At 39.5% G+C, this 26598-nt stretch overlaps 1 protein-coding gene across 1 annotated transcript in view; it reads left to right on the forward strand.

The window, feature by feature from the left end:
* VIPAS39 (VPS33B interacting protein, apical-basolateral polarity regulator, spe-39 homolog) overlaps positions 1–26598 on the forward strand; it is a 1635849-nt gene that overhangs the window by 638607 nt on the left and 970644 nt on the right. The window lies entirely within an intron of this gene.

Genomic DNA, 26598 nt, shown 5'->3' on the forward strand with positions numbered 1-26598 from the left:
TGTATTTTTTGTATTCTAATTACTTCCTGCTTTTTGAATAATGTTCTATTGAAATCCATTCATTTATTATGTATTAATATCGATTTTTAATTTTAATTTTTAAATGTTTAATTTCAATTTTTATTTGTTGCCACTGGAGCTTTTCTCCCCGGGCCTCTACTGAAAATGGAAATATATCCAGTTAGACTAGCCCGGTTAACAAATGTAAAATAAAAAATAAATAAATTAAGCCACCAATATTTCAGCATGTTCTGTTCTCTGAAACTTTCAGACTGATATTGATCTGTTTTGGAAGACGCTTTGCATAAAAGTAACATAGAAACATAGAGTAGTATGCAAATGATCACAGGGATCATAAGCATCAGATATGCTTAAGTCCTTTTGAAAAAGCACTTAATAGTGTTCATCTCTCAGGTAGAGAAAGACCATATATGATAACTCTGGAGTTAGTTTGTGTCTAGCCATCCAACTGCCAAGACTTGCCTTAAAGGCAGCCAAGGTAGTACTTTGTTTAACCTACTGTGGTAACTTATTCTATAGGCTGAAATATGTTGAGTTAGGAATTTATCTTGCCAGTGGTTCTTGTTTACTTGTTGGTGTAGTAGAACTACTGGTTTTGTGAAAAAAATAGGAAGTCAAATAAGATTGTCTTTCATGGCTCAAAAAGTGAAACACAGGAAACCGTGGAGCAGCTGGTTGGCTACTAACTGTAGAGAGACTCGTGCTAATGTAGTGGATTTAAAGCCTGTAATTTACATAATTATAAATCATTGTAGATTTTTTAATTGAGTGATGTTCTTGGATTTGTACATATGAAAGATGGCATTGTGTTCAAAGATGAGTCTGATTAGAGAAAAGTACAGTGATATGATGATATCTATGGATTATGAGGACATTGTCTTACAAATTAACTGGACAAAAAAGAAGGGTTTCTCGTCTATGACGGAAATATAATGATGACATGAGAGAGAGTTGCTCACATAAGTACCCAGGTCTCATATGACCATTTCTGTCCGAAGAAGAGTACCATTTGTAACCCATGAAATGAGAACATCTTTTTTGTTCAGTGCTACTATGCTGTACTTTCTTTGCATTTACTTTGAGACTGTTTTAGGTGGAAAAGATATGTGCATATTTCAGTCCTTACTGTTTATTATCAGTAGATCAGTCATTAGCAGACTTGATCAGTATAATTTCTGGGATATTCACTTAGATGTCAGAAAAATAAATGCCAAAGAGGAGAGCGTCTAGCACTGAACCCTGTGGTGCCCCACTAGTTAGAAGTTTACATTCAAAGAAGGTACCAGCAGCTTTCACAACTTGAGATCTACTGGATAGCCAATTTGAAATCCAGGGAACAGTGTTGGGGGGTACCTATCTCTCTTTTCTACAATTAACTACAGCCCACAAGCTTATCTATCACCCAGAAACCTCCCCTTCATTTTCCTCCATACTGACCATGTGCCATTCTAACCGACACCTCAGGTCATAAAACAAAATGTTACCATCTATCGAGAAACCCAGGTTCTCAGCCGGCCAAATGTTGTATTCCTATACTGTCTTCAAGTCATGGAACAATCTCCCCCCTTCACTCAGGATTATCTATAATCCTGCCTCCTTTAAACATCCCTCAAACTTCATCTCTCCTCTCATTGGTTATGCTCCTGAACCCAAATAAACTACCCCAACACCTGACTTATCTTCCTTGTGCTTCACCTTTAACTATTCTATTACTATCCTTTCCTTTCCCTTCTCACTGCCTACCTACTACTTTCTGTCATATTAGCGTTACTTCTTTCCCTCCTTAGCGCTCTATTCTTACATTACTTTCTGTCATATTAGCTTTATTTCTTTCCCCCTTAGCCCTCTATTCTTACATTACTTTCTGTCACATTAGCTTTACTTCTTTCCTCCTTAGCCCTCTATTCTTACATTACTTTCTGTCACATTAGCTTTACTTCTTTCCCTCCTTAGCCCTCTATTCTTACATTACTTTCTGACATATTAGCGTTAGTTCTTTCCCCCCTTAGCTCTCTATCCTTACATTACTTTGTCATATTAGCGTTACTTCTTTCCCTCCTTAGCCCTCTATTCTTACATTACTTTCTGTCATATTAGCTTTACTTCTTTCCCTCCTTAGCCCTCTATTCTTACATTACTTTCTGTCATATTAGCTTTACTTCTTTCCCTCCTTAGCCCTCTATTCTTACATTACTTTGTCATATTAGCTTTACTTCTTTCTCTCCTTAGCCCTCTATTCTTACATTACTTTCTGTCACATTAGCTTTACTTCTTTCCCTCCTTAGCCCTCTATTCTTACATTACTTTCTGTCCTATTAGCTCTACTTCTTTCCCTCCTTAGCCCTCTATTCTTACATTACTTTCTGTCCTATTAGCTCTACTTCTTTCCCTCCTTAGCCCTCTATTCTTACATTACTTTCTGTCACATTAGCTTTACTTCTTTCCCTCCTTAGCCCTCTAGTCTTACATTACTTTCTGTCACATTAGCTTTACTTCTTTCCCTCCTTAGCCCTCTGTTCTTACACTGAATTTAACTCCCCTCTGCAATGATCCTTACATGTATATTTTACTCTGTGTTTGAATGTACGCCAGTTAAGTCTATTTTACCATGATTGTAGTACTACTGCTTGGTATTCTTATGTGTATTAATATTTTATGTGTATTAATTGTATGTAATTATTGTGGAGCTTTTTTCCCAGGCCTCAACTGAAAATGGGTTCATTCTAGGCCCAGTGGACTTTCCTGGTTAACAAATGCAGTAAATAAATAAATAAATAAATAAAAGTTTGTCCAATTTTTCTGTAGTACTAGTGTAGGGGATGATGTCAAAAGCCATGGGCAGTTTCATTAATAGAACAATGATAATCCAGAGGGAAGCAGAATGTAAGAAAATACCACTGTTGTTGTTGGGTCTTGATGCAAAGATAGCATTTGACAGAGTAAGCTGGGATTTTATGAGTAGGGCAATGGAAGTATTTGCATCCCCTCATAGAATAATAAAGATTATGAGGGATCAGAGGCAAGAATTAAAGTGGGAGGGTCTCTCTCTGACAAGTTGTGTCTGAACAGAGGAGCCAGGCAGGGTTGTCCCTTTTCCCTTTTATTTGATTTTTATTTAGAGCCATTGGCAAAGAAAATAAGGGACTCGGAAATTCAAGGATATAATTGGTATGGTAATCAAGAAGAGTTGGGTTTATTTGCAGATACTATTATTTTGCACATGATAAAACCTGAAAAGGACATCTTAGTGTTGTAGAACATTTTGAGACTGTTTCAAGTCTTTTTGGAATATAAAATCAATGAAGGTAAAACAATGACTGTAGCATTTAATACACATTTAATTATGTACCTACCCATGTACTGGTTCATTATTGTCCATTTTGGGGGGGACATGATAAAATGAAATATTTAGAGGTATGGATTAAAATACTTCTTTTATAGCAGCTGAGTATGTGTGGGAAGAGACTAAACAAAAGATAACAGAAACATTGAGAAACTGGAAGCTCTTGTTTATGGATAGGGATAGATACAAGCAGTGAAAATGTTTTTAGCTCCTTTAGTTTTATACACAGGTCAGGTATATTTTTTATCAACCAGAGGAGAGGAGAAGTTGTGGACAATAATTAATAAAGAGTTGGAGGAATTTATCTGAGACGGGAAGAGAGCAAGAGTCCAGTGGGATAAATTGATCCGATAGAACAAGTTGGCTTAGGATTACCTGCTTTGAAGGGATATCTTAGAGCTACAAAATTAAGGTCCAGATACATAACACAAGCAGAAAGCTGCAATTCAAAGTGGAAAGTGGTGATATTGATGAAATGGGGGAAATGAGAGAGAGTGGGATTTTGGATGCAGATCCTTGAATAATAACATATGTACAGAGTATTATATTCATAAAGTAGCAGAAAGCATTCTAAGAACTAAGCCAACACTAGACTGGAGAAAGGAGATTTTGCCTAAATAAATTACTGCAATTAGGGGTACAGAGAATAGGCAAGGGGGGGGTGATGGGATTTACTGGAGAAAACTGACAAAGGAAGCAAGGCATTGGAGCAAATAACTAGGGAGGGAAAGGTAATAGGATGGGAAGAAGCCAAGAAAGCATTTGTAATGCAGGCTAGAGACTGCCTTCCCTACCAGGGATTGATATCAGAGTATAGGTAACGAGAAAGGGATATGAGAATCCTAAGTAAAAGACCTACTCTGGTAGAGTTTTTAGCTGAATCTAGAACAGAAGCTAGTGTTTAAAAGGGATATTTAGGAGGGCATATAAAATATTTCATGATAACCATAGGAATTGATCAAAGGAGATTAGAGAAGATTAGGAAGAGTGACTGGATAAACAATTTAGAAGGGAACATTTGGAGGACATATGTGTGACTCCAAGGTTTGCAACAAAGTATAGAAAATGTAGGATTTGTGCTTGGAAGTGTTTGCATAGGTATTTTATTCCACAGACTTCAAAGAATTTAAAAAAAAATGTGATGGGGAAGAAGAGGTAACTGAGAACATATGTTTTAGGAGTATAATAAGTTGCCAGAATACTATGTTAGAAACATTGGGTGAGCAGATGGGTGTAACTAAGGAAATAGTTCTTTTTTTAACACCTTTATTGACTTATCATTTGTGACCTAGGCAAATTTACATTTATATAAAAGTCACCAAGCTGTATTAACAAGTTCATATTTACAAACATTATACTTCACATATTTTGCTATATAACATATAACCTAAGCAACATTACATAAATTATTTAATTTCTGCCCTTTTTTAAACAAGAAACATCTTTACTAAACCATCACTTACAACACAGGCAATCATATATTTATATAAATGAAAGCAAACCACGCCAACAAAATCCTGATTGCAAGCTGTGTACATCACAAACCATACTGACACACTCATTTATAATCTACCCAATTATTTTCAGTCAATCATTTTGTAGCTTCTGTCCTACCTTCTTTTAAACCTCTTTCCTCCCCTGTATGTATTGTTCCCACAATTCCCATTGTTCATGTGTAGTTTGCACCAACCCTTTTCTAAAGATCTCAATTCCAGTCATTTTATCTTTGTTACTATATTCACTACTTCTAGTATAGTTGGTTTAGAGTTTGATTTCCATTTTCTAGTAACTGCTTTTTTAGCAGTCATCAGAATTAGACACAGCAAGGCCTTACCATGTTTAGGCAATTCCGATTTTGTATCATAGCTCAGAAAAATCATCTCCCTCGTCACATCAGTCTGCCTACCTAGCATGTCTGACATTGCATCCCTCAGGAAATCCTTAAAGTCCACCAACTCACCGCACTCCCAGAAAATATGTTCCCAATTACTTCTTTCTTCTCCATCACACATCCAACATTTCCTGTCTACTAGAGGAAAAATTCTCTGGAGTCTACTTGAGGTATAAAAATATCTGTGTAAACATTTCCAAGCAAAAATCCTAAATCTTCTAGATTTTGTTGCATATTTTGGAGATGTACATATATCTTCCCATTGTTTGTTTGTGAATTGCTTATCCAATCTCTCTTCCCAATCCTTTGTAACCTCCTCTGATTGATTCTTATAGTTGTCATGCAATGTTTTATATGCTGTACTAATTCTTCCTTTTTAATGGCAGCTTCTATTCTAGATTCTACTAAAAACTCTACTAATGCTGGTCTTTCATTTAGGACTCCCCCCACCCATTCCTTTTTCTTTGCCTGTACTCTGATATCAGTCTTTGATAGTGAGGGCAATCTCTAACCTGCAGTTCAAAAAAATTCTAGGCATCATCCCATTCTGTCATCTTTCACTCTCTAGTTATTTGCTTCCAACACCCTGGTTCCTTTGCCAGTTTTCTCCAATAAATTCCTGCCCCCTTGTGCCGGTTGTCTATATACCTAATTACAGTCATCCCTATCGGCAGAATCTCCTTTCTCCATTCTAGTGTTGGCCTAGTTCTTGGGATACTTTCTGCAACTTTATAGATATAATATTCTGTATAATTATTCTTACTCTCCTTAAAGGCCTGCATCCAGAATCCCAGTCTCTCCTTTCTTGAACTTCCCCCATTTCATCATCATTCTTTTCCACTTTGAATTATAGTTTTCTGCTTGTGCTATGTATAAGAGCCTTAACTGTGTAGCTCTAAAATACCCCTTCAAGTTGGGTAATCCCAATTCACCGTGTTCTACTGGAAGAATCAGCTTATCCCACTTGACTCTTGCCACCCTCCCAGATAAAGTCCTTCAGCTCTTTATTAATTACTATCCACAACTTCTCTGGTTGCTAAAAATATGCCAGATCTGTGTATAAGACTAATGGGACTAAAAACATTTAAATTGCTCGTATCTTACTATCCATATCCATAGAACAAGGCTTCCATTTTCTCAATTTTTTTATTATCTTTTTAGACTTTTCCCACATATCCTTAGCTGCCACACCAGAATAATTTTTAATCTGTACTCCTAAATACTTAATTTTATCTTGTCCCCATAAATATGGATATTGCTGAACCAATTCATATGTAGGTAGATAATGTACCAGTATTGCCTTTGTTTTAGCTTCGTTCATTTTGTATCCCAAAGAGATTTTAAACTGTCTCAGTGTTCCACAACACTGCAATGTCCCTTTTTGGTTTTGTCAGGTGTAAAATAGTATTATCTGCAGAGAGAGAGTTTTTCTTGACTGCTATACCAGTTATATCCTTGAATTTCTGAGTCTCTTATTTTCTTTGCCAGTGGTTCCAAATATAATACAAATAACAAATGGGAAAGAGGACACCCCTGCCTGGTTTCTCTGCTCAAGCAAAAATGATCAGGAAGGATCCTACCCCACTTTAATTTTCACCTCTGATCCCTGATATATCCTCCTAATCAACCTTATAATTTTTTCAGGAAATGCAAATGCTTCCATTGCCCTCTTCATGAAGTCCCAGCTTACTCCATCAAATGTTTTTTGTGTATCAAGACTGACTAACAACAATGGCATTTTCTTACATTCTGCTTCCCTGTTCTGTTAATGTTGTCAAATGTTTGCTTCCCTTTCACAAAACCACAGTGCTCCGTAGCTGTCAATTTTGGCATTACTTTTGCGTTCTTTTAGCCGTTATAGACATTTTATAATCATGCTTTAGTATTGAAATTGGCCTGTATCAAGCTGATTTTGATGGATCTTTACCCTCTTTAGGTATTACAGCTACCACTTCTTTCTTCCAGGATGTTGGTGCTTCTCCTCCTCTTAAAATACCATTAAAACAAACCTAGATCTTTATCATTTTTCCCTCCCAGCTTCCTGACTTCCACAGGAATGCCATCTGTTTGTGGGGACTTCTCTAGATTGGTTATACATCACAATTTTTATCTCATCTCCTCCTACCCTAACTGTTAGTAATTGATTATCATCTACCTCTAACCTTGGCATATTTAATTCTTACATAAACATTTCCATTTGTATTTTTTCTTGATTGCCATATTTCTTTGCTTCATACAGACTTTCACAGAATTTCTGAAATATTTCTAATTACCTCTACAGGATATTTCTAATACCTCTACATGATCACCTGTTGCTTTCTTTGTTATAGGCTTCTTATGCCTTGCGACAGCCCTTTTTCATTTGAACTTTCTGTTGCTGTAGTCATTGTGGTAAACGTTTTTGTGCTCCAGTGTTATTAAAAAACAGTTGCTCAACAGCAGTCTTTGTAAACTTGTGTATATTATCAAAGTAATCCTTTATTTTCTGCTTAGCATTCTGCAGTTTGACCCTCTTCTTGTTCTGTAAGCTTCCCTATTCTGCAATACTTTAACATTTGTCAGTCCATCTGAATAATTCTTGTTGCTTCTTAACCATAAATCACTTTCTTTTATTTCCACTGCATTTTTAATCTCTACCTTAATTTTATCCCACTCTTTAGTGATATTTTCAGAAGTAATTTCTGTCCTCTCAAATAACTCCTGAATAATCTTAACTACTTATTCCTTAAATTCCACTCTTTTCAGCAGATAGGTGAGAAAGCACCGGTGTTTCATTTTTATTTCATTACTATGTGTTTTTATTTTAATTATTATTGGTGCTTGAGCTGAAATAGTTATTGGGTATGTATCAATACTTTCAATTAAATTCACATGTTCCTGTGAAATGTAATTTTTTGTCTAGCTGAGCCCCGTTTTTATATCTTGGAGAATAATATGAAAATTCACTTCAAACTCTTACTACTGAATTCACATCTTCCGTGCCAAAAATTTTCATACATTTCTTCAAAAATCTACCCTCCTTTGTTGTACTTTCCATTCCGGGCCCCCAGACACATCCTCACTGCTGCAAATGAAATTCCAGTCTTCACCTATAAGTAATATTCCGTACTGAAAGCTGATTATTTCTCCCAGAATTTTCTTAAGCTCTATTATAGCAGTTTTAGGTGGAATATAAATACATGCCAGTGTAATCCTTCTCCCTTGCCAGTAGCCCCTTAGCACTAAAAATCAGCCATTATTTTTTTATCCTTTTATATCACTATTGGAGCTCCTCTTGCAATTTATATAAGTACTCCTCTTTTCCTTTCTCTCAGGTATTCCGCTGAATAACTATCCTGAAAACCTTTCTTTATCAAATTCACATGTTCAGTTCATTCCAAGTGTGTCTCCAGTAACATAGCTATTTGCACCCTACATTTTAATATAATTCACTACTATTTCTTATTTGAATTTATCTGTGAGACCATTAACATTTAAAGACATTACAGAAAACATGATATTATTCCCACCTTGTATGTATAACACATTTTTTGTTAAATGTCTAATTCCAGCTTTTGTGTAATATACATACATACACTGTTTGGCAAGTTGAACTTTTATATAATTGTTTCTTCTGTTATCAAATTAAGGCTATGTCACATGTTACAAAACTTTTTGTTTTATTGAAACCCTCAAAAAAAAAAAAAAAAAAACAATCGCCTAATACCCCCATACCACCTAAAACATAGTAATTTAATACTAACACACAAATCTATGTACATCTTCAAATGTTGAAGTTTTACCCTCCTAATAGGAACCGATGTCCCAAACTGACAGCCACACTCACATACTTAAGTTAACCTAAAAAAGGGTATTCGTGCTAAGAAGCGTGGTGCAGTTTATGCTTCTACTAAGTGCTAACTGGTTTTGTCTTGTCTGATCTTTATAGATTTCCCAGATGGGAAAACCCCTGAATGCTTTCAGAGAACATTATCTCCTAGCCAGTTTTGCTTTTCTTTTTTTTTCTTTTTCCCCAGCCAATCACTCTTCACCAGACTGTAACCAATTTTTCTTTATCAGATTGTCTCTATGGAGACATGAGAACCAGACAGTCAATTTCTCTCTATCATATCATTTCCATTTAGACATGAGGGCCAGATACATAATTGCAAATAAGCATACATTCATTTGCTAGAAAAAAGCCTTGTAATATTCAGTATTCTTTTTCATTTACTTGCTTTCTCTTGAAACCTGTTACTAAATTAATCTAAGGTCCTTAATCCAGTCATTCCTCCATGCAGGAATGAGAAAAAGCAGATTAATTTTTCTTTTGTCATGCTGTTTTAACAAGTTTTTTTCACATTGCAGTGCCTATACTTCTTAAAACTGAACAAGAAGAAAGAGAGAAGGGCGAAAGAAAGGAAAATAAAGAATGGCAGTACCGATTTACAATCCCCATTACACTTAAAAGTAACTGAGAAAACTTTACTTTATAGCATGCAAAGAAAACCATACACCACAAAAATAAGAAAAAAAATTTTCTTTACTTAGTTTACTTTCTCCCCTCTCTTCCTTTCCCCCAAAGCATTTTCTGAACAACAAAGTAGGGCATATATTTTAGAGTCCCCCACAAGTCCAACAGATTCTGAAAAAGTCCAATATTTCCAGCTTTTCTTGTTCTGTCATACTTTACAAATATAATTATTGCATTGTAATCCAGCATTAAGTTACTGGTTTTATTACTGTTCATCTCCATCTCCCAAATCTTGTATCTGCTTCATTTCCAGTGTACTCTCAATTCTTCTAGTCAACTCTCGTGCTCCCTTATTTCTCTCCAACATTTTCCGTTGAAACGGTGGAAGAGGTTTCACAGGTACAGTCTCTCTGTGGTGTTTATTACCAGAAGAACAAGAAACAGAATCTCCTTCTGGTTCACAGCTCACTTTTTGTTGGACAAAGTTTTGTATTTCCTCCTTATCAACACCTTCATCAAAAATGATTAGTCCCACCATGGAAGAATACCTTGAAGACAGCTGGGTACAGCAGTTTGAATCTCACACCTGTGTCTCAACATTCCCTGAATAGTGGAATGAATTTACTCCTCTTCTGCCTGGTGTACAATGCGTAATCATTCTCCACAAACACTCTGCGGTCTCCCACAAACACTCTGCGGTCTCCCACTTTTATTATTTTGTCCTTCTGTCATAGTTTTGTCAGAATCAACTCCTTTTGCTGGTAGGATTGCATCTTTACTATTAAAGGTCTAGGTTGAATTCTCATAGCCAGGTTTGGAGCATGCACACAGTGCGCCCTTTCAACTGACATCTCCTGCTGTGGAATACCAGTCCAGTTGCTTATTTGTGCGTTCATAAAATTAATGCAGCCTGTTCCTTCCAGCTTCTGTGGTATAGCTGAAAATCTCAGGTTTTCCCCATGTTATTTTTCTTCTAATTCTATTATTTTGTGAAATATCTCTTCCTAAGCAGTCTCATATTCAGTCAACCTGTTCTTCATTTCACCCACTGTTTTTTGCAGCTTTATCACCTCATCTGAATATCTGTTTAAAGCGTCTTCCATTTCTTCCAACCTTTTGTTGTTTGTGTTGATATACTCCTTCATTGTTTTGTTTATTTTAACCAGGTCTGTGTGCAGTTGTCTTATATGTATGCTGCTGGAAGTCATGTCTGGAGGTGGCATTTCTTTTTGCTGAACAGCTGCAGAACTTTCCCCAGTTAGTGTTTTTTATTCACTTTTTGTAGCTGATTTTTTTCTAGGTGCTCTGTATTTCTTTTTCCCTGGCATCCAGGCTGTACACTTACTAGCCATTTGTTGAAGTTAAAAAACAACAACAACCTATAAACACAAAAGTCTGCTGGTCTTCTCTGTTGAGTTTCTGTTTTCACACTGGGAGAGCTAGATTTAATCTGTTACTCAGTGTGCAGCCATCTTGCAAGAAAGGAAATGATTCTTTTGAGCTGGGACACAAGATCTGAATTGCCTAGACATAGTACCACCTTCTTATGTTTAAGTCTGGTGGCAGTCAAAAAAGCAATTGCTAGAAAATCGAAAACAAAGCCTAACCCAACTGTATTTGAAGTATTGAATATTGTAACAGAGATAAAAGAACCGGAAGTGGGGTGTTACATAAGGGAAGGAGCAAATTACATAAAAATAAATGGAAGTTTTGGAAACAATACATGCAGAATAATGTTCTGGAGGAGGATAAATGTAAATTTGTCTATGTCACAAGTGATAATTCAGTAAATGTGTTTAAAAATGTTCTGGAGGAGGAGGAAGAGGAGAGAAGTTTTAAGGGAAGGCAGGAATTCTGCAATGTATTTAATGTTGACCTGATAATAGGTATACAGATGGTGATGTATAATGTGTGTAACTGGGAAAAACTGTTGTATGTTTGCTTATGTCTTAAGTGACAATTTAATAAAGGTGTTAAAATGGCCTGGTTGAAGTAAGCAGTGCTTACTGACTGACCACTGTCCACAGCCTCTGTAACCTTTACAAAAAAAGGTTATTCAGTTCAGGAGACAGCATCTGCCCTTCCAAAATCAAACTGACTGGGGTGTTGTGCAATTAAGTTGTTTATGTATGCATTAACGAGTTACGCTATGACACATTCCATGGCTTTGCATATAAGGCTATATGTAGATGGGCTGCCTTTATGTAGGAGAGTCACAGTGGCTTTTCTTCAGGTGGCAAGTACAAACCCCATGAATAGGTTGATGTTGAACAGTCTAAGTAGACACTTAGATATATTGCATATTTGTCATTGGTGAGAATGCAGCCTGATATATTGTCTAATCCTATGGGAATGTTATTTTTAACCTTTGATATGGTTTCTAAAACTTGTTCAAAGTGATTTTGGGGGAACCTAAAAATGACTAATTTATGGTCAGAGTTAATCAGGAATGAAGAGTTGAGGTGGTTACAGTCGAAATCTATGTTTGTAAAGATGAGACCATGGATATTAAAACCTCTCTAGTGGGTATTTTTACAGTTTGGTCTAGCACTTTGCATGATAAAAGTCTGGAAAATGCTGAAATATCCATTTACAGAGGTGTAAGTGGGTCATCAGCACTTGAGTAATTAGTCTCTAGGCAAGAAGGTATTTGGTTTGATATTTAACCTCTTAATGGTGTTAAGGTAATCTCTATTATAACTACCAATGAAGTAGTAGCTGGATTTGTTAAGGGATGATTTGGATCTTCAGGAGCTCCAAATTAGGTTTATGGGTAAGTGACCAGGTTTCTGACAAATACCGATGTCCCGCCCCCCATAGTTATCTGGGATCCTGAAGGCATGATAGACACTAAATCCTGATATAGTGGGAGTATTGTCATTGCACTGAAACCATGTCTCAGAAGCTACACAAATATTAATGTGTTACAGTTACAGGTGGGCCTCAAGTCGTGGTTGATCTGTTTAAAGTCCTAGCATTGAGTACTGTCACCTTGATAATTTCTGAATTTAGATTTGAGTTTGGTATGTAGGAATGTCTAGTATGGAAACTCTGCCTAAAATGATACTGTGGGGGCAGCAAGATCTTTAGCCAGAATGCAGAAACCCAGGCATGAAAGGTGTAAGTTATCCCCAGCAGAACAGGAAGTCTTATATACTATCTCATCCCAGACCGACACCAATTATGTAGCCATTAGTTAAATCCAATTATCTTCTCTTGGTATCTAGGCATTTTTCTTGGTGAAGGCAGGATACATCTCAAAGCAATTGTCCTTCCCAGCTTTAACACATAAATAATAAAGTCTATGATGGGTTCATAGGTGAATACTAGACTAACTGCCCGGAAGGGCCATTTTAAGCCTTGCCAGTAACTCAAGGTGAGAATCAAACCCTGCACTTTTTGCTTATGAGGCAAAGATTTTAACCATTATGCCGAACCTCTCACCATATTTCTCTGCATGTCCATCTGGGTGGAGCACCTCATGTCATTCATTCCCATATGGACCACCCTTAGGTCATAATCATATTTGTCTGATTTAAGGGTCCTGGCAGTGGGCAAGATGGCGATTATAAGTAGCAATGAACTAGTTGCTGGATTTGTTATGGATGATTTGGATCTCCAGGAGCTTAACCTTAGGGTCATTGGAAATTTTATGTAAGGTGATAGTGTTTTTGACAAATACAGATACTTATTCACAGTTACACAAAGGCTTGAAAATGTGATGGGTGCTAAACTTTTGTATAGAGGGACTGTTGTTTTCGCATTGAAATTATCTCTCAGTTACTATACAAATATGAATGTGTTTGATTTGTGGGAGGACCTCAAGTTCTTGCATCCTTCTATGTATATTCCTAGCACTAAGTACCGTGATGTCTGAATTTGAGTCTGTTATGTTGGAATCTCCAGTAGGTGAACTCTGCACTATGGGGGCAGCAAAGTCTTTACTCATTATGTGGATGTCCTGTAATAAAAGGAGTGTGTAAGCCATCCATGGCAAAACAGGTAGTCTTATCTATCATCTTAGCCCAGACTAGCACATTGGATTCCCTTAGAATAACACCACCCATTGGTTTCTAGGCATCTTTCTGGGTGAAGGCAGGATGCTGTCCAAGACAAGAACCAAGTGCATGTAACTTGCAAACCCTGCCATTTACCTCGGATCTCGTTTAATGCTTCTAGCTAATGGTCTACCAGTTACGAGCTGTATTTGATAAGTAAATTGTTTTCTTCATAATTCCTTCATAGAACATCCTTCCATTGAACAGTTTTTTCTTTAGCTTATGTTTGTAACATTTAGTCTTTACTGTTTGTGGTTTAGGATCTTTACCGTTTTCTTTCTCCTTTGCCCTTACAATTTTGTTGTATTTCTAATATACCATTGTTGGTGTTTCCTTGCCTCCCTTTCTCTTCTACTGTCCTTAGAGTGTTGTAATTCTTTCTTCTTGTACTGCTTCTGCTGTTTTTCCACTCCCTTTTGTACTTGGTACGGCTAGATACTGTCATTAGCATCACCCTTCCCTTATGACCTGGTCATAGTTCTTTATATCATTGGTGGTATTCCTCTGCTTTTCTTCTTCCATCCTGCAAAAAGAGAGAGAGAGAAGAGTTGCTTATTATTTCGAACTGTCGCTATCTTAAGAATTTTCATGTGTTATAAGTGTTGATATACATACGTTGCATGATGAGTGACAAACCTGCGGGTTTCAAGAAATGTTCCTAATGTGGACATAAGTTGCCCATCTCGGATGCCCATTCACTTTGTGTGTACTGCTTGGGTCCATTAAACTTGCAGGAAGATCGCTCAGTTTGTCATGGACCTGAAACGTGAGTCTTAACTGAACATAAAAATAAGTTGATTTTATAAGATCTCCTCCTTTCCTCTTTTGGAGAAGCCATATCACAGTCTCCAAAGTTGAAGCCTTCCACCTCGTCAAAATCTTCCTTAGAGTCTTCCCTGGAAAGGAATGCTAAACATCCGGTCTCAACCCCGGATTAGGAAAAGATGAAATTCAGGATCTGACTGCTTCTTCAGATCCTACAACTTCTAAAGATACTATTACGGTTTTGGCACAATCCAAGTCAAATCAGACAAAATCTTTGGATCAGACATAGCCTTCAGAGACTCTATATTGTCCCCATACTAGATATTCTTCATCGGTTGACACAGTACCTGACAAGCTTCAATCACCCTTTTTGCAAAAACCAGCATCCCCCTCCTTTTACTTGTTCTTCCAGAAGTCTCACAGAAGAAAATGTGGAGAGTGTGGTGAGTAAGATCCTCTCGGCACAGGCGCAGATTGGTTTTCCTTCGGTGCCTACCTCTCTGGGTCAGGTCACCCGACCTTCCACCACACCACTCCTGCAAGCTCCTCTTGTAACACTATCTGTTGTCTTAGAGGATCCTAGTTATCCATATCTTTCAGTGTCTGATCCAACGATCTCTGTATCTTTGGATTTGCCATCATCTCTGAGACCCCAGATGTTTTCGGATCCAGAGAGCTCTCGGAGCCAAGGCCTGCCTGCCAGGTCCAGGGTGCAGCATTTGACTCCGAAGCTTTTAAAACTGTCTTTGTTTCACAGTGCCTCAGCACTGGACAGTTCTGCTCTGGCTTCTTCCGTGGGGGCAGTGCCGACTATTCAGAGAGAGGGAATGATTCGGAAACCTGGTTTCTTTGATCAGAACCTTTGTCTGGTTCCTTTCAGCCCTGCCTGTGAGGCTGCAAAGAGAGGGTTCGCTGCCTTGGCGGTCCTAATGAAACCTCCCCCCTCGAATCTTACCTATTCTACCATGATGCCCCAGTGCCTGAAGCCTCAACAGCTCTGTCCATGGGGGCATTCTGTATCAAAACCTCAGGTTCCCGCTCGGGAAATTTTGATTTCCTCTTCCAAGAATTCCCCAGAACATCCCACTGAGGAAGTACCCAGGAAAAGTACGTGCAAGAAGAACCACCTAGACTCCCCACAGGAGTCCATCACCGAAGACACAGATTTTGTCAAAGGCGAAGGGTCCCCACAGTCACCTGCTGAAGATGTTTCCTTTGGAGACCTCCTAGAAATCTTGAATCAGAGAGGTAGCTGTATATCCTCTAACCCTATGCTGAAGGAATCCATTCTCCTAGAGGCTTTCAGTACAGGATCCTCCACTTCCTGGGTGACTCCACCCACAGACGAGCTTGTGGATGTGATCTCTAGGTGGCATGGAAGCCTGACTGCATAGAACCCATACCTCAGAGACCAGACAGGATAATGGCACCACCAGTGGACAGACAGTTTTGGGGGAAGGGGTTCCAGTTGATGCCATGGTCGTTGCGGTAGCCACAAAGAAGGAACTAGCCAAGAGTTCCACTGTCCACCCCCCCCCCCCCAACAGGGAGTCATAGGTGATGGACAGACTAGGGAAGCATGTCTTTGCTTCAGTGACCTTTGTCTTGCAGTCGCTGAACTGTGTTAGACTTCAGAGAGATTTGACCAAGGAATTATCAAATACTCTCTCAGAAACCATCTCTGCAGAGGTTAAAGATTCATTACCTTCTCAGTTGGCAACCCAACAGGCTATATCCAATAGTTCCATGAGGTAACTTCCAACATAGCAGAAGGAATCTCAAGAGCTACGAGTTCAGGCGTTTCCATGAGGAGACATGCCCGGGTACAGTTGTGTGATTTTGCAGAGCCATTTAAATCCAATTTCATCAGTGCTCCCTTTGACGGAACTACCCTTTTGGCTCTAAAGTGAAAGAAATGCTGTCCAGATGTGATAAAGATGGAAAGACTTTGTCTGCCATGGGCATACGTTTTTCAGCCCCCCCCCCCCCAAAAGATCCTTCTCCAGGAATCAACAGAATGGTGGGAAAATGTGGTTCAAAAACTCCCAATGTCCATTCCATGATACATGTGGAGGAAGTGCCCCCAGAGGCAGAGGGGAGAACTCCAATGGATGTCAGTTGTTGCCCTCATGGCAGAGGTGGCCCACAAAACCAGGGGTCACGAGAATCTTTCTATGATAAACCTACCAGTGCTCCTGAAAGGAGTCCTGACTGTCCACTTCTGGAGACAGTTGGGGGAAGGTTGTCCCTTCACTAGAATTTTCAAAAGATAGTTGGGTGCAGAGGATTATATCCAGATGTTATATTTATGTATTTATTGGCCCCCTAGACTATGATGTTTGCAGATGACATTATGATCTGTAGTGAGAGTAGGGACCAGGTTGAGGAGACCCTGGAGAGGTGGAGATATGCTCTAGAGAGGAGAGGAGTGAAGGTCAGCAGGACTAAGACAGAATATATGTGTGTGAGTGAGAGGGAGGATAGAGGAATGGTGAGGATGCAGGGAGTTTAAGTACTTGGGATCAACAGTTCAGAGTAATGGTGACTGTGGAAGAGAGGTGAAGAAGAGAGCATAGGCAGGGTGGAATGGGTGGAAAAGTGTCAGGAGTGATTTGTGACTGACCGGTACCAGTAAGAGTGAAAGGGAAGGTCTACAAGAGAGTAGTGAGACCAGCTATGTTGTATGAGTTGGAGACGGTGGCATTGACAAAAAGGCAGAAGTCAGAGCTGGAAGTGGCAGAGTTAAAGATGTTAAGATTTGCACTGGGTGTGACAAGGATGGACAGGATTAGAAATCAGTATATTAGAGGGTCTGCTCAGGTTGGACGGTTTGGAGACAAAGTCAGAGAGGTGAGATTGCATTGGTTTGGACATGTGCTGAGGAGGGATGCTGGGTATATTGGGAAAAGGATGCTAAGGATGGAGTTGCAAGGTAAGAGGAAAAGAGGAAAGCCTAAGAAAATGTTTATGTATGTGGTGAGAGAGGACATGCAGATGGTTGGTGTGACAGGACAAGATGGAGAGGACAGGAAGAAATGGAAACAGATGATCCACTGTGGCAACCCGTAATGGGAACAGCCTAAACAGAAGAAGAAGATTTACATTTGTTTACGTGGAAATTCCAACTGGACAACAGGTCCTTTTTCAGTGGAGGCCCGGGGAGAAAAGCTCCACATATTGTAAAATGACAATACAGTAACAAAGTTGGTGACATATTTTAGAGAGTCCTTAGGTACAGATTATAGTCATAGAAATATAAACAAAGTGTGAACAGTAACACAGACATACAGTTTAAACAATGTAAACAGCTTAATGTACAGTCTGAACAATATAAGCAGCTTATTGTACATAGTGTATGGTATTAATAGGTTTTCAAGTACGCTAAGCAAGGATATTGGTATATATTCATTAAATTTCCTTTACGGTAACTAAGATTAGGTCTGCCAGAGTGGGGGATGTGAGCAGAGTGAGCAGAAGTGTGTGTGGGGGGGTATTTAGTCAGGGTATGGGCAAGGACAGAGCCGTTGAGTTTTTAGGTGCAGTTTCAGTGCAGTCTTGAAATGACTGGTGGAAGTTAGGGTAGAATGGTGGGGGGGGGGGCAGGTTATTCCAAAGTTTGAATATGGCACAGAAAAATAGAGATTCTCCTGCAGTGTTTTTGGCTTTGGTGATCTGGAGGAGATTTTTGTTGCTGGAGCGTAGGGGTCTGGAGAAGTGGTAGGGTTGTAGAAGGGATTGCAGTGATGGGATTTTGAGAGGTTGGTGTACGTGTTTGTGGGCAAAGGAGAGTTGATTCAGGTGAAGGAGTGGTGGGAGCTGGAGCCGTCTAGTTCTCTGAGGGAGACACATTGGTGTCTGCAGTAGGGAGCACCAGTGGCGAATTTAGAGGTTTTGTTGTAGCATGCCTCTAGCTTATTTAAGTCTGATTGTGTAAGATTAATAAGTATGGGAGATGCATAGAGTAAGGTAGAGATTAGTTGGGAGTTTGCAATAGAGATTCTAGCAGTTTTGGTGAAGTATTGGTTGTTTCTATATAAGACGCTAAGTTTTTTGTGAACTTTTTTATAGTAAGGTATATGTGGGTGTCGAAATTGAGATCATTGTCAATCTCCACTCCGAGTAGTTTGGTGTGAGCTGATGGAGAGATGGGAGGTATTGTCTTTGGCAAGTACAGTGAAGTGAGGGGGGGTGTGGGGTAGATTTGGATAGTTGAACGATGAGGAGTTTGGTCTTATTTGGGGTTAAGTAGGAGCTGGGAGTTGGATAGCCAGCTTTCTACAGATGAGAAAGATTCTTGTGTGATCTTTTGGAATTCAGGTAAGGTAGGCCAGAGCAAATGAGGGTGGAATCGTCAGCGTACTGTATGAGTAAGGCTTGTTTGGAGGCAGTGTGCAGGTTGTTGGTGAAAAGGGAGAACAGTAGGGGGCAGAGGATGGAACCTTGGAGGACAACAAGGGTTAATGGAAGACGAGGGGAGGGTTTTTTTTCCAGATAACTGATTGCTGGTGGCCATGGAGGTAGCTGTTGAACCATTTTGTGGCTGGTTTGGAGAAAGAGAGGTTGGAGAGAGCAGAGAGTAGAAGTTTGTGAGATACAATGTCAAAGGCCTTAGATCAAGAAATATGGCAGAGGGGAAGAGGCTATTGTTTTTGTGCTGAAGGATAGTGTTAGTGAAGGAGAGCAGTGCAGTGGCTGTGCTGTGATGTGGCCTGAAACCATGTTGGGTATTAGAGAGGAGATTATTGGTTAGGAGGTAGTTAGAAACTTGGGAATTCATCCATTTTTCTAGTATCTTGGAGAGAGGGGAGAGGATGGCGATGGGACGATAATTGGAGAGGTCGCTGGAGGGACCACCTTTATGAAGGGTATTATATGGGTTATTTTCCATAGTGATGGTACCTGGGATTCTGATATGGAGCAGTTAATTAATATGGCGAGAGGATATGCTAGGACTTAAGCAGCTGTTTTTAGATATTTGGTAGGGCGGTTGTCAGCAGCAAGTTTGGTAGGTTTGAGCTTTGTCAGAAGTTTTTTATGTAGGAGGTGGGAACTGTTGAGAAGGAGAAAGCAGGGCAGGGTGGATTGGTGTATGGTGAGGGGGGAGTTGAGGTAGGGAAGTGTTGTTTGGTAAGAGGTAGTATAGTTTCTGTGAAATGTTTCTTGAAGGATTAAGCTATGTTGGTGGAGTTGGGAGAGATAGATCGTGGCGGGTGTTTACTTTGCCTGGGCTGAGGATAGTGTTAATTGTAGACCAGAATAGCTTTGGGTTGTGGTTAGAAGAGTTTAGTGAAGTTTGATAGTAGTGTGCCTTGTCTATTTTTATTTGTTTTTTTACCTTATTACATAGTTTATGGAAGAATTGTTTATCTGAGGGGTTTTTTGTTAGATGCCAGTGTTTCCAAACTTTATCCCTGGTCTTCATTATATCCCTGGTGGTTTTCTGTACCGGGGGAGCTTTCTGACTTTGGAACATCTTTGGGGGGCATGGGTCTTCAGGATGTTGTGGAAGGTGCTGTTAAAGAAGTGGATGGCCTCTTCAAGGTTGAGGTATTTTAGTGGTGACCAGTTAATATTTTGGAGAGTGGAGGTAAAGGAATAGGTGTTGAAATTAGCTTTGGTTCGGATTTGTCTATGGGTGATGGGCTTAGTACAGTTTTTGTGATGTCTTAGTAGGAAGGCTGGAGAATGGTCGCTGAGGCTGTCAGGTAGACTGATAGGTAATTTTGAGGGTCTTTGTTGACTAGGATCCAGTCAAGAGTGGTTTGATTATTACAGTTTGTATTGATGCGGGTGGGGGACTGTATTAGTTGTGAGAACCCATGGAGCTTTAGGTGGAGGGCTTGGTGGTTGGTGTTACAGGATAGCCAGTTAATGTTAAAGTCACCAACGATGATAGTTTTATGGGGTAGGGAGAGGCCCAGCTTAGGAGGTTTTCTAGAGGAGGTATATTTTGGCCTGGTGGGAAGTAGCACCCTAAGATGTTAATTGTTTTCTTTGGGTTGAGTTGGAGAGTGGCATAAAGGATTTCTTCCTTGCCAGACTGAGGAGCTGATTTGTTGAGATTTTGGCTATTGAGATGGTCTTTGAACAGTAGGGCTATGCCACCTCCTTTCCTAGGTAGTCTGTCCTGGAGAAGGATATTATATCCAGGTGGGAGAAATTCCTCACTTTCAGTGTGTAGTTTGACCCAGATCTAAGGATGAGAATGTCAGAAGAGTATAGGTTTACGTAGGCAAGGAGGTCTTGGGTTTTGTTACAGATGCTCCTAATGTTTTGTTATATAAGGGGGAGGTCTGATGGCTTTTTGCTGGTTGTGATTTGAGAGATGGGAGAGTTTATAGAGGGAGGATTTGAGGTGGGGGTAATGAAGGTGGGATCAGGGTTGGGGTGGATATCTCCACTGAGGGCTAGTTTGGAGAGGGAGTTAAGAATGTGCTTTATATAAGCAGTGATGTGCCAGTCATATTTTAGGGATATTTTATGTTTAAATGTGATGGGAGTATGGTTGTAGGGTAGGTGAACTGAGAAGAGATTTTTAGTAGGGAGGGTGGTGAAGTTGAAGAGTGTGAGAATATGAAGGGAGTTGATGAGAGTGTGCAGTGAAAGTGGTTGGGAGTTGTTATTGTGTGGTTTTGGTACGAGGTAATATAGGCGAGAAGTGAACAAGAGAGGAGTAAAATCCCCTTGATTATTAGCATGACTGCTTTAATTTAGGTGTAGTGGCGGTTAGATGAGAGGGGTGGTGTTGGTTTGCTAGAGAGATACAGAGCTTAGCGTTGGCCTGATCGAGTGCGTGCTACCAATTAGTTACAAAAACGGATAATAGCACCTACACTTAGATGTTTTCTTTTAGCTGTAATTTTCTCTTTTTTCAAGTAGAAAATAGTTAACTGAGTGGATATCCCAAGGTTGCAGGGACCAGGTTAGCCAGGCAGGGAAACTGTGGGGGAGAGAAGAGGGAGACAGAACTTAAGCTAAGTTTTGTGCAGAAGTGGGTGAGATTTAGAATACTTAAAGTGGTAATTAGGAACACTTCAGCAGTGTAACAAAGCAGATTACAATAATATTCCAGGTAATGGCTTCTAACGTTAGATTTAGCTAGGAGTTCTATACAACCAACAGAGAACAGAGGAGACAGTTTTACAGTAGTAGCGCGCCTGAGGTAGCTAAGCAATACACTAGGAAGCAGCAGTAAGATCACTAGTTGTAGCTATGAGCTTTTCAATTCTTTTTTTTTTTTAAAGATGTTAAGGCAGTTCACAGCAAAATAGCGTATCTGCAGTGGATGAGCAGTTTAAACAACATAGTAACAGAAAACACAAGAAAAATGCTTTCTGCTTATTCCAACTATAAAATAAGGCAGTAAACAGCAGCAGTGTTCCTACAGCAATTAAGTACATAACCAAGGAAACAGCAGTAATAGAATTCTGAATGTTGCTAGACGCTTTTCCCACTTTGTAAAATAGCGGCGTTTACAGCAGTAGCATTTCTATGGCAAATTTAGCATATAAACAGCAGTGATAACGCTAAAAACACTACTAGTTGCTATGGCTTATTCAGTTGTTAAAATAGGGCAGTTTACAGTAGTGGCATTCAGTTGGTAAAACTCACATACATCTGTTAGGGTTCCTACTACGTTTACACAAACAGCTTTTCCATATTATTCTTTTTTTGTTTTAAAAGGAACACTTCCAATACAACACATGTAATAGCAAATTGTAGGGGTAGGTGCTACAATATTATCAGATTAAGCAGAGAGAGACTTACATGGAGGACACACTCAGTCAGGTTGCCGATTTAAAAATGGTGCCTTGAACTGGTGGTATAAGAAAACTTGGTTGGGGAGGAGCTGTAGCGGGGCAAAAACCAAGTTAAGGATTGGAGGGTAAGTGTGAAGCTGTTGTTACACACTTCAGTATTATCTAGTAAAATAAATCTTTCTCTATAGCCAATTGTTTTATTTTTTATTTTTATTAATTTTGTAGGGAATTCTGAGTTAGTATGGCTAGAGGATGTAGGGGGTTTGCTAGAGAAATACAGGGCTCAGCGTTAGCCTGATCGAGTGCATGCTACCAATTAGGTACAAAAAAGGGTAATAGCACCTACACTTAGATGTTCCCTTTTAGCTGTAATTTTCTCTTTTTTTCCAAGTAGAAAATAGTTAGCAGAGTGGATGTCCCGAGGTTGCAGGGACCAGGTTAGCCAGGCAGAGAAAGTGGAGGACACACTCGATCAGGTTGCCGATTTAGCTGTTAATACCATTTTCCCTACCACCTTCAATTCCCAGAAAGCTTCCTGATGTTCTACCTAGTCAGAGAGATCAAGCAGCAATTCAGATTTGAAAGCTGCTAGAAAAAATGTTATCCAAGAGGTCCCACCAGACCAGATAGGATCTGGAATTTACTCAAGGTTCTTTTTTGTGCCAAAAAAGACAGGGGACTGGAGACCGATTTTGGATCTCACAAGTCTAAACAAATTTCTTCAACCAACCAAGTTCCGGATGGTCACGGTTCAGTCCATTCTCCATTTTCTGGGCAAGGACAACTGGATGTGCTCGCTAGATCTTCAGGATGTTTACTATCACATAAAGATGAACAGGTGATCCAGAAAGTACCTACGCTTCCGTCTGGGAGCCAGTCACTACCAGTTCAGAGTACTGCCCTTTTGACTCAACACAGCACCCAGGGTGTTTACCAAATGCATGGCAGTAGTAGCAGCATACCTCAGACTGCAGGAATTCTGGATGTTTCCTTACCTGAATGACTGGCTCATTTCTGCTCCGACCAGGTATCAACTCATACATTCAAGAGATCAGGTTCTCCAAACCTGTGCCCTCCTAGGAATAACCATAAACTGCAGCAAATCACAACTTCATCCACCTCATACACTGGAATTTAGTGGAGCACTGCTCAACACAAAGACTGCCATTGCTTCCCTTCCACCACACTAACTATATATAAGGTCACTGGTCAAGAAGGTTGTAGACAACACATCAATCTCAGCCCACACAATTCTCTGAACTCTGGGCCTCATGGCGGCAGCAATAACCTTAGTTCTATTGGCCAGGTTTTACATGCGGATCCTGCAGTGGATGTTGCCTACTCAAATGGTCAGTCTTCGATCAGTCAGTGTCGTATCAGATAAAAATTGCAAACACTTGCAAAAGAAATCTCTATTGGTAGATTCATTCCTATCAAGTGCTCCATGCCTGTCCATTCACTCCCCAACATCCCAAGGCCATGTTGACCACGGATGCTTCCCAGATAGGGTAGGGGGAATTATCTGGGGAAGACAGTCCAGGGTACTTGGTCCCCTGAAGAGGCCAATTTGTATATAAAAATCCTAGAGGTGAAAGCAGTGCTGTTGGTGTTCTGAATGTTTCAAGATGTTCTTCCCTCTGGGATGATTGCAATTCAGACGGACAACGTGTCAGTCGTCTGGTACATCAACAATCGGGGGGGGGGGTACCAAATCTTACCCATTGTGTCAAGAAGCTCTCAGAGTCTGGCAGTGGGCGATCTCTTCTGACTGCTTTCATCATGATTGCGGACAAACTGAGCAGTTGCATACTTCTTCTCCATGATTAATCCCTCATCAAAAAAATGGTGGATGAGATTTTCTGTCAGTTTGGTAGCTATGCTGTGATCTTTTTGCTGCTCCCCTATACAAGTGCAGCAACTACGTTGCCCTGATTTCCACACAAGACAGTCACCGAGGGATTCTTTACTTCACGATTGGCCCCTGGTGGTCTTTATGCTTTCCCACCAACCCCTTTGATTCCAAAATTTCTGCAGAAAGCTGCCATGTTGAAGAGCATAGTGATCCTCATTGCCCCTTATTGGCCTTGACAAGTTTGGTTTCCCTTCCTATGGCCTCACCTGGTTCAACCACCATGGAACCTAGATCTGACTCCGGACCTCCTGTCTCACCCGACTGGCATGTCACAACCGGATATACCAAACCACAAACTGACTGCTTGGCTTCTCCAGTTCCCTTAGTAGTCAGACAATCTATGTTCTCATCACCTGTCCGAGTTATAATTCTGCCTTCCCATAAACCTTCGACAAGGAAAAACATATTCAAGCAAATGGAAAAGGTTTGCCATTTGGGCTCTGCAGCATAAACTTGACCCCTTTTCAGCCTTTGTTAATCACATCTTAGATTTCCTTGCTGACCTTTTTCAAAATGGTGCTATTACCTCAACCATTAAGGTACAGCTAGCAGCGATTTCAAGTTACCATACAGGATTGAATGGCGCACCCATAGCTTCTCACAGATTGAGCAAGGCCTTCTTAAAAGGGACACTCCTTCTACAGCCTCCTTTTAAAGACACTACACCTCCATGGGACCTAAATTTGCTGTTTCAGTCTCTAAACAACCAACTTTCATTTGAACCAGCAACTGCATGTGACCTTAAATATCTCTCATGGAAGACTATTTTCTTGGTTACCATCATTTCCGCAAGAAGAATTTCTGAGATCCCAGCACTGTCTTCTAAACCTCCTTACTTGGTTTTTCACAAAGGTAGAGTGACCATGCGTACCATCACATCCTTTCTTCCAAAGATGGTGTCAGAATCCAACATAAATAGTACTATCAATTTGCCATTGATTTTTTTCCCTAAATTTAGCAACAAAAGAGAATTTATCTTACATTTACAGGATGATCATAGACAATTGCGATTCTATCTGCGTAGAACAGAAAAAAATCAGAAAAGCAGACCAACTATTTGTTTCCTTCTCTGGACCAAAACTGGGAAAATTGATTTCTAAAGTTACTCTGTCAACGTGGTTAACAAATTGCATCTCCTTTGACTGTAATAAGTTAGGCATTTCTCTTATACACCCATTGAAAGCACACTCCATTGGATCTGTGGTTACTTCCACAGTTTTTCAATCTAGGATGTCTATGGATGACATTTGTGCAGCAGCGACTTGGGCCCATTATCACTCATTACAAATTGGATCTGGCCTCCAGAGGTAGGGCATCATTTGGTTCTGTGGTGCTCAGGAATATCCTTCCTTGAGTCTGCCCTGTATACAAGTACCTAAAATCACTGTCCCATTCGTTGAGGATAGAATGAAGATTAATAACATCAGATAAAGAAGTTATGTACTCAACATAATGCTCCATCTGTGTTGTCGATCTTCATTTTTCTCAACACCTACCCCCGTCCATGACTTCTGGAGGAACAAGTATTTACATGGTCTCTAAATAGGTCCGTTTTTGTGTGTGTGTGTGTGTGTGTGTGTGTGTGTGTGTGTGTGTGTGTGTGTGTGTGTATGTGTGTGTATATATATATATATATATGTATATATATATATATATATATATATATATATATATATATATATATATATATATATATATGACTCTGGATATGGCTTTCCATAATTCTCTTCATCCTTCGATGCTAATGTAACAGCAGACAAGATTAGAGGTAATTGGCAGGGTGCTTTGTGAGTAAGAGAGAATGAGAGAATGAGAGATCTGGTGGCTGTGAGCTTTAGCACTGGCTGAGTCAGATCCGACAGATCGGATCCAAACCCATTCGTTGAGGAAGAATGAAGATCGACAACACAGATGGAGCATTGTTGTGAGTACATAACTACTTTTTAATGCAACCATCACCAGAATTATATAAATTTCTATCACTTTGTACATAAAATGAATATAAAATAATTTACCCAAATGAAAATGAGTGAATATGAAGTTGTATATATGACATCAATTTGGTGAGGCTTCTGCCAAAGACGGTAATACATCTGCTGGAAAATTCTAATAATTCAGAGTTGCAGCATAGATTAAAAATGCTAACAGATATTTACTTTACCAGCCATTTGCAAATGGAATGTCAGAAAACCTGATAAAGAGAAATTGATTGTTTAAAGAAGTTCTGTGACATTCAAGTTTCATATACAAGGTACATGTTCTATGTTTGTCCTGGGTAAAATATACCACACACATAGCTTACAAGATAAATAACCCTAGGGTTGATGCAAGTTACGTTTGTATATGTTGTAGCGTTTATTGCAATTAGCAGTGTAAAGCTATTTGTTCACTTGAC

The sequence above is a fragment of the Protopterus annectens genome, chromosome 6.part0, assembly GCF_019279795.1.
Source record: "Protopterus annectens isolate FY-2018-M chromosome 6.part0, PAN1.0, whole genome shotgun sequence".
NCBI classification, from domain to species: Eukaryota; Metazoa; Chordata; order Ceratodontiformes; family Protopteridae; genus Protopterus; species Protopterus annectens.